The sequence below is a fragment of the Phalangium opilio genome, unplaced genomic scaffold, assembly GCF_054372755.1.
Source record: "Phalangium opilio isolate 3A_F unplaced genomic scaffold, DU_Popi_V2 ptg000086l_1, whole genome shotgun sequence".
In the NCBI taxonomy this organism is placed as follows: domain Eukaryota; kingdom Metazoa; phylum Arthropoda; class Arachnida; order Opiliones; family Phalangiidae; genus Phalangium; species Phalangium opilio.
Genome location: NW_028324191.1, coordinates 662,399 through 681,423, shown reverse-complemented (window position 1 = coordinate 681,423; position 19,025 = coordinate 662,399). Strand labels below are relative to the sequence as shown.

Sequence of the window (19,025 nt, the reverse complement as noted above, 5' to 3'; positions counted from 1 at the left end):
TTTTCCAGTGCTACAGATAGCTACCTACTAAAAAAAACCACACAGGATAAACGATGTTGCTTTGTCTTAAGTATACGGCATTCGTTTATTAACTAGTCTGAACAAAATAAATTTAAATTATCATATTTTTTTAACATCAGTCTTCTTAGCAACTTATATTTATACCGATATCATATTTTTCCAGTGCTACAGATAGCTACCTACTAACAAAAACCACACAGGATAAACGATGTTGCTTTGTCTTAAGTATACGGCATTCGTTTATTAACTAGTCTGAACAAAATAAATTTAAATTATCATATTTTTTTAACATCAGTCTTCTTAGCAACTTACCGAGTTAAGTTTTTTTTTTTGATGCAAACTTGAAAATTTGTCAAGCCAGCTGCTGCCAGCAACAATTAAAACTATGTCCGTCAAGGTGCTTATACGAAATCCCTTTAAAATAATTAATTTCATGATAAAATGTTTTCGGAAAATGTAATTGTTCTTGAAAAAGCGTAGATATGTAATTTTTTCAATTAATTTAGAGGGAATAGATCGATTAACAGTAAAATAAGTTGATTGAATTTAATATTGATTAAGGATTAAATGGATAAAAATAACTAAAAAAATTGCAATATCTGAACTTCAGCCAATTGATAAACCTCACACATATCGTTTGTTTTTTCGGCCTTGGTCCAAACCAAGACGTTTTTTTTTAATATCTGTTACTTCAGTCTTAATGTAATTAAATTTTGAATAATTATGTTTGCTTTACCGTCATACATTTGGGGTTGATCTATTTCTAATTGCTTAAAGAAGTACTTAAGTATCGTTAATTACATTTAACTTATATCCAATAACATTGATTTCGATAAGCATATAATGTTGCACTTTATTTATGAAAGAAGCTTAAAAACGACGGTATTTGAAATATGGAAGAAAAATATTTGTTTCGTACACTGTATACATATACAGTGGTGTCGAGATCAGACCAACAGCTTCCTTTATGTACAACCCCCAATACTGCCAACGGGTGATGTCATACTAAATTATACAGGGTGTAAATAAATGTTTAGAATTCATGTTTTATTGTATGCAAGTGACAACGAGTGACAAGGTACAAAAAGAATACTGGAGAATGCAACAAAATATTTTAAAGCACTGTCCTACGATTAGTCTTAGAACGTGGGCCTCAAATTACAACCTCTTAACTGTTTGGTAAACACCTCAACGTAAATATTCGACGTTTCTACCATTGTGGTTTAGGCACTCTTCCAGACGACAATCCATGTCTTGCAATACATTTGCAAGCAGTAAACTCATGACGCATGGTAAGACTAATGGTATTGCCGTCTTGGGAAATCCTCGTCCGTTAAGGCTTGATGTAGGGGGGTATGATAATGCCGGTAGTGATGCCCTTGTAAACTGGCACAAACAGTAGAATGGCTTAGTGCAACTTCTTGTTCCACCGCTCTACTATTAGCATGAATTGGCTTCAAAACGTGCTACGATGTCAAAATCTATATCCTCATTACAGACTATACAGTCTCTTCTACGTTCACGATCTTGGACTACCGAAATCACGAAGGTGCTCGCCAATGTCGGAAAAGGTGCTTCGCACCGGATGTTGTCGGTGTGGAAACCGTTCGGCATAAAGCACTGCTTTTAGTTGAACGTTACTGCGACCTTCACCCAAAATAAACATCCTGTCCAATTTGTCCTGGTTGGAATAGGTTGGCATTTTGCTAGGAAACGAGACTCACTACTGTAATTCTACTACTTAGCTCCTACACTGAAGACCCTGTAAATCAAAAGGGACCGGAAGTACCTCAAAGTTTTCAAAGATTGCCAGATTGAGCGGGTCATGAGGTTTATAGTGGTGAAGGTCGCTTTAACGTTCAACAAGTGACACCGCGGTATGTTTTTGGTGCTCCAATGTCCTCACCCGATAGGTCCAAACAATTACCATCCTGGTTTTTCGGCTCAGTGTTGCGGTATTGCCGGTCCCATTAGAAATACAAGGTCTGTATTGTTAAGGTTTAGAAATACGTGGTCTTATAAACTGGTCCTCAGGATTAGTGACCCCTAACGTCTATAAAAAATAAACTGGTTATTAGGACCAGTGACTCTTACCATAAATTTCTTTTTACTGGTCCCATTGTAAAGTTTTTTGTTGATATTTATAGGCGCTAGCCCACTTGCGAGAAGGTTCAAGGTAGTTTGACCATAAATGATAGGTTTGACTAAATTGACTCTGCGAGACTTCAAAATTCCAATCGTGCCGAGACTGCCGACTGCCGCGTAGTTTTATATCTAACTTAATACCACTACCAAAACCTGGTACCACTTGGCAAGCCCTTCATTTGGGTCTAAACTCTAGAGTGATACGGTTTTTTGTGTTTGAAAGAGAAAAGTTAAGAGTAGAAATTGGAAGAAAGCTTGAATTTTTAAACTGGTCCCGCCTCAATTCCCATCAAAAAACTTAATTATTAATTTTTTTAATTAAAAAACTGGTCCAAGCAATTAATAAACTGGTTTTGGACCAGTGGACGTGTGCTATTTCTAAGTCTGGTAGTGTTAAAAAGGCACAAATACTGTAACATCCCGCCCAAACTTTTAAGTTTCGCTCCTTTTCAATGGCTCTCTTTTCAATATGGGAAAAATGCTTTTAAATGACAATTTATTTAAGTGTAAGAATTAAACAGGAAAATGGAGGCTGAGTGTAAGATAAGTGTAGTTTTAATTTTAATTTGTTAGTTTAATTATAAGGTATCCATGAATTTCCCAAAAACATTCGTGTTTTGGGTTAATTTCACATTAATTATAATTGATTAAGTTTAATTTAACGGTTTATCTAGTGTGGATACAAGTTTCCATAAAATATTAACTTTAATTGCAATTACCCTAAAATATGTAAGAGCTTTCGATGTATTTTAATGATGAATTAAATTAATTTGAAAGTGAAATAGGAAACATCTGTGGTTGTGCGAAAAACTTGTGATGTTTTAATCTTAATTTGAGCGCGGTTCGGGAGAGTGGATTAAGCTTAAAAGTATAATTTATTGGCATTTTTTACCCTAATTGCAACGTTTAGTGAAGTTTAACATTTTTGCCAGTCATTATTTTACCCAAAACGTTTGAATTTCGCGCCAATTAATGTACTTTAAAGATAGTTTAAATTAACTTAAGCGTGAAATAGAAAACAATGGGATTTACCAATGGCTTGGGTAGTTTTAAATAAGATTAAAAGTTATTAGAGTTTTTATCCAAAAAATGAATATATTTGGTTTAATTTCACGTTAATTATATTTAATTGAGTGACAATTAACGTAGGATTGTGTTTCGGCAGTGCAATTTTTAGTGGAGCTTTTGAATCTTATTTTACCCTACACTTTCGAATTTCGCGCCTATTAATGTATTTTAAAGATAATTTAAATTAACTTAAGTGTGAAATAGAAAACATGGGGCTATACCAACAGCTTGTCCTGTTTAAATCTTAAGTTACTCGAGTTCTCATCCAAAATATGTACATTTCATCTTTAAATTCACGCTAATTATAATTAATTAAGTTTAAATTTATGAAGGATTGAGGTTTGGCAGTGTTGATTTAGCTTATAAAATGAGTTTCAAATTACCTTTATAGTAAAGTTCAGAAGAGTTTTTTCATTCTTGCCAACACATTGCGTTCAATTTTTATCACACCCCGTGCTAAATTTTCGGTAACATAAAGATCATCTATAACATATGTTAATGAATGATGTGATTCGATAGTTTGGCAACTTTGACTTGAACACTAGTAATTAAATTAAATACCTAAACAATTCATAGCAATTTAGTCAAATAAACAAACGGCAATGTGAACTGTGGAAATAGTGAACAACATAACCATCCGTTTCCCACGTGGTTACGTTTGAAAAATCTGCGCAGATGTAAACAAGGAAATTATTTGACTAATTAAATTACATAACGACACTGTCCTCCTGGATTAACCAGCACCACTGTTATATTTATGAATTAACAAAATCCACTGTTGGTAACATATAGTTTTTAAAATTATTAACGTACAACTGGACATTAACAGTGCATCAGGCCCTGATGGTATACCCAACCGACTCCTCAAAAATTGCGCCACTTCACTTGCCGCGCCCCTTCTCACCCTCTTTTCAGCTTCCCTAACCTGCGGAACCATACCCTCGGAATGGCGTGTTGCGTCTGTCACTACGATCTATAAAGGCAAGGGTAGTAGAAGTGACGCGGCAAACTATCGCCCGATTAGTCTAACATCCACTGTATGTAAGGTACTCGAGAAATGCATTCGCGCCCCTTTAATGCAGTTTGTCAACCCCCTACTTTGTACTTTTCAACACGGCTTCCTCAGTGGGCGCTCTGTGGAGTCGAATCTCCTCTCTGCCTTTTCTACTTGGTTAAACGCGTTCGATGAAGGTAACCAGGTAGATGTCATTTATCTCGACATCGCGAACGCGTTTGACTCGGTTCCCCACCAGCGCCTTTTGGCTAAGTTACAATCTCTAGGCATATCTAACAATATTCACTGGTGGGTCCAATCCCACCTCCTTCAACGCACCCAAGCGGTACGCGTTGGTGAATCCTTAAGTGACCTCCTACCTGTGCCCAGTGGTGTTCCCCAGGGCAGCGTCCTCGGTCCCTTACTATTCCTCATTTATATTAATGACCTACCCTCCCATTTAACTTCTCCGTTACGTCTGTTTGCTGACGATCTCAAAATTTTCCGTGTTATTAAATCGCATGCTGATGTTCGGAGTTTACAATCAGACCTACACCAATTTGAAGCTTGGTCGGCGCGCAATGGCCTCCAATTTAACAGTCAAAAATCCTTGCTCCTTACAGTTCAAAATTCTCACTTAGACCTAGCATTACCCACCCCTTACTATCTTGGAGGTTCTAGCATCCGACGTGTCGATGAGTGTCGGGATTTGGGGGTTCGTGTCTCCCACAATCTGAAATTTCACACCCATGTTAAGCAAGCATGCAGTCGAGCTAACGGTCTCCTAGCAACAATAAAGGCCAATTTCCCACACCTCTCTCCCCGGCTTCTCACACGTATCTTCCACTGCTATGTGCGGCCGTTACTGGAGTTTGGAAGCCAGTTATGGAACCCCTCTTTCCAAAGAGATATTGCCCTCCTTGATAGTGTCCAAGGTCGTGCTTCCAAGCTCTGTACGTCCCTGCGTCATCTTCCTCGCGCCAGCAGATTATCTGCTTTGGGGTGGACCCCCCTGTCACTGCGACGTACCTATCTAGACCTCGTCAGTCTCTACAGAGTTCTAAGTAAATCAAACCAGCATTACTTCACCTTGGTTCCCCACTACCATCAAACGCGCGGCAATAGTAGAAAGCTATTCCTTCCCCCTTCCCGCAAGGGCCCCCTGAGACACTCTTTCTTCCGTCGAACCATCCCCATTTGGAACTCCCTCCCTAATGACCTCGTCTCTCAGACATCAATAATTCATTTTAAAACTGGAGTTAAGAAATTTTTGGGCATTTGAGTTCTCACATTGTCTAACCTATATTTTATTATTATATTATTATTATATTATTATATTATTGTATTATTATTATATTATTGTATTATTATTATATTATTGTATTATTATTATATTATTGTATTATTATTATATTCTTATCTACCTATATTATATTTGGAGCTGTAAGGCTATACTAGCCCTAGCTCGTCAACCTCACTGGAGCAAAAAAAAAAAAAACATAACATACTGACTGGTTCAATAGTATAGAAATTGTTTTAATGAATGATCTGGTCCTCTACGTTGGTTGAGTTTCAGGAATTATATCACACACCTTCACAATTCGTAGCATTTTAGTGAGATTAACAAATAATGAAACCTTGTATACCTCAAATGAGAATGTTGAATTAACTGCGCTAACGTAAACACGACGACTCTTAAAACTGCCGTAAGGAAAACACATTGAACTTTTTGTCATCTTTCCAGTAGTATTTTGAAGTTCTCGATCTTTTCAAAGGGTGAAAAGCACTATTTTTATTTCAACACCTTAATAATTTGAATAAATATGCCATTTTTTACTTCAAATTGGAAGCGCACATGGTAAATACAGTAAAAAAACCTGGGGTTAGCCTGGTTAGGATATGTTTCTAGCATAAAACGGAGCAGACTATATAAAGAATTCCAAAACAAATGAGAGCTGGAAATAAGCCTTTTTAATAATCTTTGAAGAGGACAGACACTATAAAGACTATAATTTCATAGACTAACTAAAATACAACTTAAGCCTTGGCCGTAAAGAACGTCGAAAAACTAACTTCAAAAGATATAAAAACCTCTATTAACTGTAATTATTTACCTGAATTAATTTTTTAGATGAAAATTCGACCTGATAACAAAGTATTTGTTCTTAAGGGTGTTATAGATAATTAGCAAATCCAAATAAGGTGTTCAAGCTCGGATGAAATACCAAAGTAATTAATTTTAGTTGCCTTACTGTCGTCTGCTATGAAATTTGGAATTTTCCACATAAAAGCAAACGTTTCAAATTTATCAACGTAACTTGTTAGCACGCAAAAAGCTAGGCCGTTCTAGTTATCAATGAGAACGAAAATGGGGAAATAAGTTTAAACGCGCTAGGAGGTTAGGCTGACTTCTGACCCAAAAGTAATTTTTTGACGTACTATCTTAATTAGTTAAATTACATAAATTAGAATTCATTAATTAAAAATCGAAACAGGTAAGTTTCTCATTTAAGAAATGGTTGTTAATTTAGAAGCATTCCTAAAACTAACTTCGCTATAGTTTTTCCGTATGGCCTGTCTCAATTTCCTTAAAAAACCGAAAATTTTTTAATGCTTTTTCTATGGGACGCTAACCCTAAAAGGTGTGACTTTTTCTTTAACATTACGGAAGGGTGTCATGTCATATCTACAAGGGCCTACCGGCCCTGTAGAATACTAATTTTCATTAAAACTAATCATTACGTTTATCCTAACAATTGTGCTACGATAAACGCTCGACCACAAATCATGATTAAAGCGGCCTTTACACGCTCAATGTTTTGCAAAAATTAAGTGGGGGACATTTATAAAATTCATCATCTTACAAACTATTCCCTAGACTTTTCACTATTTGTGCAAATAAAAATCCGTCATAATATTGAAAGCTCAATATAGAGAACAAAAATTCAATATTTTATTGGACAAATATGTTGATCATATTCCACACGATTTATTCAATTATATTGAATATATTTTATCGCAATAAAAAACTTGATGTTGAGTCCATGGACCGTGTACAATTTTAAGAACCAAACATAACATATAAATCGTTAAATGCACAGACTTCAGTTTTAATCGAATGCGAAATATTGTTCGTATTTTGAGTAATATTTTGAGCAATAAAAACTCACTCAATATATATGTTCAGTTTTTTACGCAAATATTGTCCAAAATTTAACGCAAATGATTTTCCATTTCCTAATACATATTGTAGCATTATATTTGAACTTTGCACAAATTATTAGTCTGCATAACGTTTTATTTATACTTTGTAACTTAAATAACGGGCCCCACGTTTTTTGCTCAAATTATTCAGAATGAAGATGGAGTAGGCGAAGACGAACACAGTATTGAGCTTCACATTAATGATTTAATTTTTGAGAGCTCTAAGGCAAAGCCATGCATGGCGCTCGTAGAGAAATCGTAGGGGAATGCCCGTTTTAGGGGTCCCCGGAAAATTTCGCAACACTAAATAAAAGTTCTTGTGAACTCAAAATGGTGAGACATATTCAATTTTATCCAAATCCAAAAATTTTAGAAAAGACATTTTCAAATAGCCCGAACAAGAACTTCGCCACATATTTATTACAAACTGCCAGAGAATTTGCCAACATTTTAAATAGCCTCAACCTGGGAATAACTAGGGAAAGGGAACGGAATCGTTAATAGCTGAGCAGCCACGAGATATACGGCAAAGGGAGAGACGGGTAAAGTCAAAATATTGTGTCCCCTCACAGCCCGCACTATGTTGGCTCTGAACACTTCGGCGCGCAACACCCCTCTTTTGAGAGGATGAACATTATTGGTTGACACCACTAGTGAAGTCTGAAAGAACTATAAATTTACTCTCGGGTAGTCTCGAGTGTTGTTGTTACTATTATTTTCAAGTCTGAATTTTTAAACGTCTCGTCTGTAGACCAAGACTTAACTTCGTATCAAAGTTTAATATTTTATTCCGTTAAGGTGTCCGTGTCGGCCCCTCTCGAGGGCTCTCTTCGCCGCCCCATCGGCCCTCTCGTTCTCGGGTATGTCAACGTGGGCCGGACATGCGCATTTTTTTAATTAGCGAAAAAGCATGTAACGAAGAAGCCCCCCTCCTTGTCGTCTGCTCCTTGGTTAATCTTTTTGCCGCCTTAAGCGTCTAAAAAAATATTCTCGTGTAAAATTTTCCCGGGGTGGCGCCTCGAGCGCCATCGCAGTATATTGTTTTTTATAACCGCCATAAAAAGGGCGCGGACGGAGGGTAAAAGAGTAATCTCTCATGTACTAGTTAACGCTCAAGTTCGGACGCGTTTTTAGCCATATCGTAGTATACGATAGGCTCTTAGTTTGACCCGAGCCGTAGTAGTAGTAGTAGTTGTAGTAGTAGTAGTAGTAGTAGTAGTTGTAGTAGTAGTAGTAGTACTTGTGGCCGGAGTTTTCGCTTTCGTTATCGTCAGATTTTAGCTTAAAACTTTTTTTTACCACAACCCACCCATTGGGGTAACTGGGCTCGGTTAAAGATTTAATTTTAATTAAAATTTTTTAGGTCAGAACCCGGGAATCGAACCCGGATCGCTGGCGCAATAGGCAGACATTCTACCAACTGAACCATAGAGACTTGATAGAAACTCCGAGTTTTTTTGTTATTTATTTTTATCTCTAAAATGTCGGGGTGATGTGGGGTGTGGTACCTCTTAATCTGTGGGGTCGAATACTTTTGAATTTTTATCTGTGGGGTCGGATACTTATGAATTTGTATGTTTGGGGTTTTTATATTTATTTTCTTTTTATTTATGTGCTAATTAAATATATAACGATTTTCCCCGTTTCCTACCGCGCTCCTCATGTGTTTCGTTCTCGTTCGGTAGCTATCGTCATCTATGTTATGTTTGACTGGAACGTTTTTGGCGGTTAATTCAAATGTGGGTTTAGATACAGCTAACATAGTGTTAAATGAGCGTTATGCGTTTGATCATTTTAGCATTGCTAAAGGTAATTCGAGGGGATAATCACTAAAATGCGTAATCACTATAACTAAACTTTCTCTTTCAAAAGGTTCTGGGCATAAGTCCTTGTTAGAAATTTATAATATGCGATAAGTGTGAATGGGCATAAGTCTATGTTGTAAACTAATCGAGGGGATTATCACTAAAACTATCTGTTCTTCGATTCGCCAGAATATTAGAATTACCGCATAAGTAAATTTATACGGTTATAATTTTATCACTGTTTAGAGTAGGGAATCGAGGGGCTATTAACTCTGATTTTATGCACGGTACATCATTTAAGCATTGAAAAAGATAGCGCTATTCACTCATTAGGGTAAGGTATAGAGGGGTTATCCACTCATTAGGGTAGGGTATAGAGGGGCTATTCACTCGTACGATATGGCTACTATTACGAGCCCTTGGGCCGTCTTGTTTTTTATTGTTTAAAGCGAGGTAAACATTTCGGTTTTCCTTTAAAAAGTAGTAGTAAAAGTAAACATTTAGGTATCCCTTTAAAAAAGTAGTGGTTAACATTTAGGTTTCCCCTTTAAAAGTAGTGTTATAGGCTTAGCAAATCCAACTTCAGAAACCTTGAAAATTTTCACAAAATTGAAGAATAAATGTTGGTAAGATTTCTTAATAATTTTTATAGTCTTTTATCAGTCTAAAACAGTGGCCACTTCATTATCCCTTAAAATATTCGGGGAAATTGACTCCAGCAGCAGCACTCCAGACAAAGGTACACCTACCGATTACGCCGAGTGGCATGCCTTTAATTGTTATGTAACGCTTAGTTTATGCTCTATGGAAGGTGCGATAATATTTCTATTTTTATTTAATCTGCAAGGGTGCATAGTTAAGTGAACTTCCCGCTCCGTGATTTAGCAAAGTGTCAATATATTTGTAGCAAGCCGATGTTAATATCTATGATCATGTTTTTTATAGGGTAACTATGTACCAGTGCTCGATTTGTAGTGTGAAAAGGGTTACCTTAGTAAAATTGTTAGGCCACATCAGAAGCCTCCATATTCACGATCCACATTTAAAAATTAGATGCTTCATTGAAAATTGTTCCAATTGCTTTAAGAACTTCAACTCGTATCGAAGAAATTTACAGCGAAAACATAAAACACATCGACGGAAGAAAGATTCAGACGAATCATTACAAATCCCAGAATATCACGACAATAACGTCGTTGATGATGTTGATGATGCAGTTGACACTGCAAATGATACTGAGACTGATCCTCCAGCTACTTGCGAAGAGAAATTAAGCAATGTTCAAACCAACTTAGCTCTCATGATGCAGAGAAAAATACATGCTCCCACGTTCAATAGCTTCAAATATATCTAGTGACATAGCCGCAGTTATTGAGAATTTAGACGATTTGTACAAATCAACATTATGTAATGGCACTGCGCAGGAAATATTTAGAACAGACGCAATAACGGAAGTTGTGAAAAGCGAGTAAAGAAAGGCTTAACGAATTTTGCAAAAGGAAGTTAAATTTAGGTTTAAAAGGTTCAGGTTATTGGCATATCTGTGTCGCTTTTATTGGTTTATAACCAGAACTAAAATTCCTAGTCGCCCACTTTAGTTTCTACCTCCTCTTGCTATATTTTTGCTACCTAACCCGTAAGTGGATAAATTTACAAACAACACAACCTCGTAACAATTTCAGAATGAAGATGGAGTAGGCGAAGACGAACACAGTATTGAGCTTCACATAAATTAAACTTTAATTTTTGAGAGCTCTAAGGCAAAGCCATGCATGGCGCTCGTAGAGAAATCGTAGGGGGAATGCCCGTTTTGGGGGTCCCCGGGAAATTTCGCAACACCAAATAAAAGTTGTTGTGGACTCAAAATGGTGAAACATATTCAATTTTATCCAAATCCAAAAGTTCTAGAAAAGACATTTTCAAATAGCCCGAACAAGAACTTCGCCACATATATTTACAAACTGCCAGAGAATTTGCCAACATTTTAAATAGCCTCAACCTGGGAATAACTACGGAGAGGAAACGGAATCGTGAATAGCAGAGCAGCCACGAGATATACGCCGAAGGGAGAGACGGGGGAAGTCAAAATATTGTGTCCCCTCACAGCCCGCACTAAGTTGGCTCTGCACACTTGGGCGCGCAACACGCCTCTTTTGAGAGGATGAACATTATTGGTTGACACCACTAGTGAAGCCTGAAAGAACTATAAATTTACTCTCGGGTAGTCTCGAGTGTTGTTGTTACTATTATTTTCAAGTCTGAATTTTTAAACGTCTCGTCTTTAGACCAGGGCTGAACTTCGTTTCAAAGTTTAGTATTTTCTTCCGTTAAGGTACTTACAAAATTAAGAACTGGGAATAAGTTAACTGTTAACATGGTAAGGTACAAAAAGTGCTGCTATCGTGGTTGTCTGAGCAACGGTAGGGACGGAAATATAGGTTTTGTTACCTTCCCTAAACCAAAAACGAAGTATGATAAATGTGTTAAATGGATAAAGGCGTGCGGAAGAACCGATTTATCAACCAACTTATTTAATCAAAACCATTACGTGTGTTTTAATCATTTTCCGGGAGGTTTGGGGCCAACAGAAACGTTCCCTGATCCAGATTCCTTTATAGGCTCTGGCTGTAGTGTTTTGAATGTGAGTTTATTACTAATGTTACCTTACTTTTCACTTTAAATATAATTTTCAAAACATTTTCTATATAGGTTCAGTCAGTCATTTACCAAAACTGAAAGATAAACCTATTGATCTCACTGTCTCAAAGCCATCTAAAGTCTCAGTGTTGGGGATACGAAATGCAGTGTTACCAAGGAACAAATATAATTTGTATTCCCTTGCGAAATCTGACAAGAATGGTAAGTTTGTATCTGGGAATAAGTTTTTATTGTCTGTCAAAAGCAATTTCCAAGGCTGTTTCCTCAGTTTTATTTATTTGGTAATTGTGATTGATTAAAAACTCAAATTATTGGTTTTGTTAAATATTCTGGTTAGATTTCAGCCAAGAATTTTTCTATGAAAACATTAAAGAGTTGATTGAAAGAACATCCAAAAGTATGGAATCGTGTAAACTGGCCATCCTTGGTGACCCATTGAAAGAAGTGATTGAAGAGATAATTAAGAAGCCTGATGAAATTAGTGTAAGTCATGATGTGATGAGTCTTTTATCAGTTTTAAATGGCAAACATATACATGACCAATACGCATTCTTTGTTCACACACATCAACTCCGTGAAAGTATGGAACTTAAAGATGCTACTTCAAAGTCATTTCTTATAGTTAAGGATTTCAAAGAATTACCCCTTGTGAAACAACAACTCATATTAAACAATTTGCCGAGGTTTTGTCTGACGCTGCATATTAGATGGGTAGAGCTTAAACCAGCCGCCGCTAATGAGTCAAAAAAGGAGGAATTTAAGGAACCTCAAATTCTAAGTAACAAACTCTTGAAGGAGAAAGAAGAAGAATAGTCCATCATTTAGGTGGATATATTCGGAAGAAAATTTCGCGAAGGTTTGACCAACCTAAACTTTTGGAAAGATGCATCGCTGAATACGGGGAAAAGTCTAATCTCTATTCAAGCTGGAGTGAAAGGTTATCAAGAAGAGGATGGATAATTTTGAAACCACAAGCATTTGAACTTTTCAAACTAATTAATAATTTAGTAACCCCGTTTTTGAACAGTCAATTTTGAAAGACAACACAAGCTGAAAGGCAATGGCTTTTAATACATTAAAAACCAAGCGAAAATCTAAATGGACGATGTGAAACGGTGTAAAGTTACAAGGGTTGATAAATGAGGTTTATGAGGACTATTAGAAAGTATATTAGAAACTGTAGTTGAACTTAATGATAAAGGCGTTAATTGGGATAGCGAAGACATTGTCCAGTCAGATTTAGAAAATAGTGATGCTAAGAACAAGCAGTATTCAAAAATTAAGTGGCTGAAAGTGACAGTATTGCGAAAGCTTCAACATGCGCTCAAAATGTCTCCTCCTTGACTAAAGGCACTGAGAAACTATCATACCATGCCTCCTCCTATCTTCCAAACGAAATATCGCTGAAAAGTATAAAGGATAAAGACTTCATACAATCTCAAGAATAAATTCAGAATGTTTATGAAGAGGATGTCTTAATGAAGAACGATGATGAAATTTCGCTAAGGACAAATCATTGAGGATGACAAAAATTCATTTTCAACATAATGAAATTCTAGAAACTGATGTCTAGTGGCATAATCCAAAATCTTATCAGGCACGATAGAGATTGACCGCTTAATAGGGACGAAGATGATGAAGATATGCCTGAGAAGAGTATCCCGGAACCTAACCAGGAAAAGAAAAAGGCGTGAAAAAGCAGCTCTTAAAGCAAAGCGCGCGTTCAGTGGACTGGATGCCTACAAATGACTTTCCTAACAAACATCAGTTTTGGCTTGACGAAAGTAGGAGATTTTCTGGGCGGGATTCATAAGTGCACTTACAAATCCCGCGAACTAACCTTCGCCGAAATATGAATCTCATCAGTTCAGGAGGAAAGTCAACTTCTAGGGATAAAACGTTACGTCGCCTGCTTCTATTTTTCTTGTATTATTTACATTTACCAGAGAGGCGCCGTATGCCAACTCCATAAATTAAAATCTTGTGCGGGGGATGAAAAGGGAAATATCTTGGAAGAAAAAATGAGTCACGGTTAGAGCCGGTCAGAACAAGTTGTTGTCACTGATTTTGCTCTTTTGTGAAAATCAATTTTTCAAGTTACCAGTTGTGATTGATTGTTTTTTTCAGTGCACGATGGACCATTAATTATATTTTTAGCGTCTGCCAACTACTTTAATTTTCCTGAACAATAAGTCCTTAAAACGGGAACCTGTCCCTCTTTTAAATAACTAATTCTTGTGAATTCTTGTGGAACTAACTATTCTTAACTAAAAGACTAATGACCTATTCAACGATATTTCCTTCTTTGGACAGGTTTTAAAGAAGTCCTCCGAGGTCAAATACCTTGGCGTGACTTTCGATGCCAAGCTTACTTGGAAGTCCCACCTTGATCTGAGTATCAAGAAGGCCAAAATTTTATTTTGGCGTTTAAGAAGTTCAGTCAGCAAGTCCTGGGGCTTAAGCCCTAGCGCTGTAAACTGGATTTATACCAGGATCATCAGGCCAGTGGTCTCCTATGGAGCTCTTGTCTGGTGGCCCAGGGTTCGCCTTAAAACAGCCCAAGATGAAGTACGCAAGCTTCAAAGGCTGGCGTGCATCGGTATCACGGGGTCCATGAGAACAGCCCCCACAGCTTCTCTGGAAATCCTTCTCAATATGCTTCCTCTTCACCTTTTTATTGAGGAGGAAGCTATTATGGGAGCCTGTAGGCTCAACAACCTTGGCTGGTGGAAGCCCAAGCATTGGGACTTCAGTCACACCAAGCTTTTTAGTGAGTACAGCAGTACTGAGCCATCACTTGTGATGGTCTCAGATAAATCTGTTATATCATACCACTTCGACAAGCCCTTCAGCGTGCACTTTCCCAGTCGCACTGATTGGGAGACAACCCCAGTCCTCGGGACTGGAGGGGAGTCCGTCTGGTTCACGGACGGCTCTAAGACGGACTCTGGAGTTGGTGCCGGGGTCTACTGCTTGACCAAGAAGTTTGGTTTTTACGAGAGCCTTGGCAACTATGCCAGCGTTTTCCAGGCGGAAATCATGGCCATTTGTTTATGCGCGGATTTCTGCAACAAGAAAAACTATCGCGGACGGACGATTCAGATCTATTCGGATAGTCAGGCCGCCCTCAAGGCGCTGAATCAGTGCCTTGTCGATTCCAGACTGGTGCTCAGCTGTCTGGATCTGCTGGGCTCTTTGGCTGCCCGCAACAAGGTTCAATTGCTGTGGGTGCCAGGGCACTGCGGATACCTGGGCAATGAGAGGGCTGATATGTATGCCAAAAGGGGGGCTGAGGCGAAGTTCTTCGGACCAGAGCCTGCGGTTCCCATCCCCCATGGCATCATTCGCCATAGGATTCACTGCCGGATGTCTGCACTTCAACTGCAGCTCTGGCTTGACATGGATGGACAGAGACAGGCCAAGGAGTTTGTCCCGGGTCCTTCTATCACTAGGGCAAAGGAACTGCTTGCCCTCACCAAAAACAAAATTAGGCTGGTCACCAGTCTCCTCACTGGACACTGCCGGCTGAATAGACACCTGCACTTATTGGGCATCGTTGATGACCCACTCTGTAGGTTCTGCCGGGAGGTAGAGGAAACCTCCTCCCATATCCTCTGTAGCTGCGACTACCTCGCGGCCATGAGGTTCGAGCATTTCGACATGCATACTATGGAACCTCACCAGTTCTCTACTGTCTCGGCCAATCGGATTCTCCGATTCATCGAGGCGACAGGACTCTTCGTAGTCTAACAAGCTCGGGGCGCACAATATACCCTTGGTATCGGTGCTCGGCGCGGCGACGCGCCACCCCCTTCAACAATAACAATAATAACAATAACTATTCTTATACTAACTTTACGGTTTGAAAGCCTTGTTAGTCGAAGGAATATGTTCATGGAAGCAGAGCAGGGTATCACCCTCTCGTTCCACGTATTCTTTCATTTTGTCTATGTGGTGGGTACCCAGGTTTTGTCCCTTAAGAGAGTACAACGTTAAATTTTCGGGAGAGTTTTCGTTTTGATCCCCCAGGCGATAAGGCCCGTCATAGAGATCACCGAGTTTCGCGCTAAAACCCTTCGAAGCATCCGAAAGGTGGTGCGTTTTCAATAGAATTAGGTCATCCGGTTTAAACGTAATTTCGCGTCGGTGTTGGTCATAGTACTTCTTTTGTTTCTCCTTTGATTTCCGAATCTGCTCTACGGCTTTTTCGTTGAGATGGTCAAGCCTCGATCGGGTTGTTTCAATGAATTCCCGTTTCTTTAACGAACGAATTGGGGGTAATTTCTCCGCTAGGAGTCTCTCCAGCGGTCCACAGAGTTTCCTCCCCGTGGCCAATTCCGAAGGCGTGACACCTGTCGTTTCTTGTACGGCGCTGTTTATCGCAAAGGCGAAATCCGTTACATAAACGTCCCACGTCTTTTGGTCATCCTCAATGTAGGCGCGGAGCATTGGTTTTAAATCACGATTAATTCGTTCGGTCGCGTTTGTTTGGGCGTGATACGAGGTGGTCCAACGCTGACGAATACCCCACGATTTGCAAATCGTTGTTTTTTCTTAAGCATGCCTTTAAGTTTCAATTAAAAAGAAAAATTATCTGATCCTATAGACAAGTGATAACCTTAGTCTTATCGATACTTTTTAGGACTTGATTCTAATCAAGACATTTTTGATTAATATCTGCTCCTTCAGTCTTCATTTTAATTAAGATTGTTAAGAAACTGTTTTACATTTTCAAAATCTACACTAAGCAGAAACATATAAAAAGGGGACCGTAACTTTAGCTCAATCAGTCATTTATTTATAATCATACTCCAAAAAATAAAAACGTAACTCATTGAAAGTTTGTATTCTTATTGTAATTAACATAATACAATTTTTTTCAACCCTTTATTGAAACGCGAGGCGCTCCCCTAAAAATTCCACAAATAGGACCAAATTGACAGTTTTACACAATTTTTTAAAACGCTGATTTATGTCTGTTTAACCTTTAGCTCAAACTTTTCATAAGCCCAATATGAAATTCGGATATCCTTAAAACTTCTCAAAGACGATCCGAGATTATCAATTTCAAACTTTTTTGTAGCATTAACTAACGTCTGTTTGATATTAAGCTTATAAACCTTAAACACAATATAGTCAGGGCAATGCCGACTCAATTTATAAGGGCTACCCTAAAAGTCCACAAAGGTGATCCAAGATTGTTAATACGCCTAAAACGTGCCCTCTTCAACATATATAGCCGGGGAAAAGAGAGCGTGATCGAGTGGGCTATGCTAGTGGGTATTTTGGTAGTAAGTAACGGGGGTTGGGACTCCAGGGATAGCCCGCTCCATCACGCAGTCGACAACGCAAAGCAACTCGCGCCAGCGTGGGAAATAAGGCGGTAACACAGGGCAAATGACGAGTTTAAAAATTGCCTGGTCCAGTTCAAAAATTAAATCGGAGGGGGGGTCAGTGGTCCACGAGACTACTAAAAAATTCAAGGGTAACCAGAGTCCACACATTAAAATTCTAATATTTTAATTATCCACTTCTATAGCTTAGCAGACGACGTGCTCTGGCCAATGGTCACGGACCAGTTTATTTAATCCAAGTCAGGAGTGTCTCTGGGAGTCTGGGGTACGTTCAGTAACGAAAATCTCAAGGAAATCGCTGTTTTCTTGATGTGTGGTTGATGGGCTCGAGACGTCACAGTGACGTAAAAGGCTGTTGAACGGAAAAGTGACACTTTGAAGTTAGCGCTGGTTTAGAAAATGGAGTTGGGGAAACGTCATACTGGCCCTCAAAACGTTACGAAGCGCAAATGGCTCTTTTCAAGTATAAACGAGCTTACAAATAATGAAATTGTTTAAGAAAATTATGTCTCTTTGAATGGTAGAAGTAGTTTTGTAATGAAAACTAATACAATTACTGTAGGAATAACATTATTGGAATTTAATTTTTAAATCCCGCGCCAAGTTTTCGTCTGTCAAGTGTTCATCAGTCAAACGCTACGTCACGCCATCAAAAAAACCATATCGATTAGATGGTTTTTTTGATGGGCAAGCGCTGAGCATCATGACGTCAAAACCGAAAACGCGAAAAAGCGTACAGTAGGAAAAATCTCACATCGTTTAGTAAGCGCTGTCATCAAAGAGGGTTACTGAACGTACCCCTGGCCTAATGTCCAGTTTAAAAAAACCCTTATTTCCCACCCTGACTTGCGCTATAGTAAGCAGCTTGCGACGTGTTGCGCGTGATCGAGTAGGCTATGGTCCGGTCAAAAGAAATCTTCAGTTCAGCGTTGTAAATAAGGCGGTGGCACAGGGAAAATGACCAGTTTAAAAATTAAATCGGAGGGGGAGCAGTGGTCCACAGGACCACTAAGGAAATTCTAGGGTAACAAGGGTCCAGACATTATCTCAACTATTTTAATTACCCACTTCCTTAGTTTAGCAGACGCCGCGCCCTGGTCAATGGTCATGGACCAGTTCATTTATTCCAGGGCAGGGGGGGTCGCTGGCCCAATGTCTAGTTTTAAAAAAATCCCTATTTCCCACCCTGCTTCAGTTGGGAGTCTGACTCCTGGAGCTCCTAAAGTCCAGAGATGCATATGACAAGGATTCATTTCTCATAAGCGAGAATGGTCAACTTTGTTGTGTTAGAGACAGCCTGGTATTTGTTTACTTCTCAGTCAGCTGGGTTTTCACCTTTTATTTTTGAATGAATCCATACGGTTGCAGTTGTGTCGAAATGAGAGCAATTAATTATGTGTCTCTTTGATATTTAGATCTGATAATTTCAGAAACTTAATAAAAAGTAGTGTTATATATTTAATCAGAATTTATTTTATTGAAATTTATTAATAATTATTTAATTTAAAAAATTGTAATACTATTTTAAGAGCTCGACATTTTCTATCCATTATCCACAAATTAGTAATTAATTTGAATGAAAAATAGGTGGATATCTTTTATTAATTGGGAAATAATGCACACACTTTACATTTAAATTTTAGAAGTTGATTTATTATTTACTTTGTGTATATAATATTCAGCATTAATTTCACTAAGAAAATAAACTAATTACCTACGACTACGAGGAATTAACTAGTATATATGTTTAAAATTATAATTTAATGGTTTCAAAAC

At 38.2% G+C, this 19,025-nt stretch overlaps 1 long non-coding RNA gene across 3 annotated transcripts; it reads right to left on the bottom strand.

Moving 5' to 3' along the window:
- Positions 1-1,047: 1,047 nt before the first annotated feature.
- On the bottom strand, positions 1,048-6,096 carry LOC149650524 (uncharacterized). Of its 3 annotated transcripts, none has more exons than XR_016371544.1 (6): positions 6,066-6,096; positions 5,875-5,993; positions 5,737-5,820; positions 3,796-3,901; positions 3,618-3,717; positions 1,048-1,727 (listed from the first exon to the last, which is right to left on the bottom strand). It is a non-coding gene; the product is annotated as an uncharacterized LOC149650524 (long non-coding RNA). The 3 variants fall into 3 exon arrangements; XR_016371545.1 differs by lacking the exon at positions 1,048-1,727 and adding an exon at positions 3,465-3,532; XR_016371543.1 differs by lacking the exon at positions 1,048-1,727 and having other exon boundaries at positions 3,549-3,717.
- Between the last annotated feature and the right edge of the window lie 12,929 nt (positions 6,097-19,025).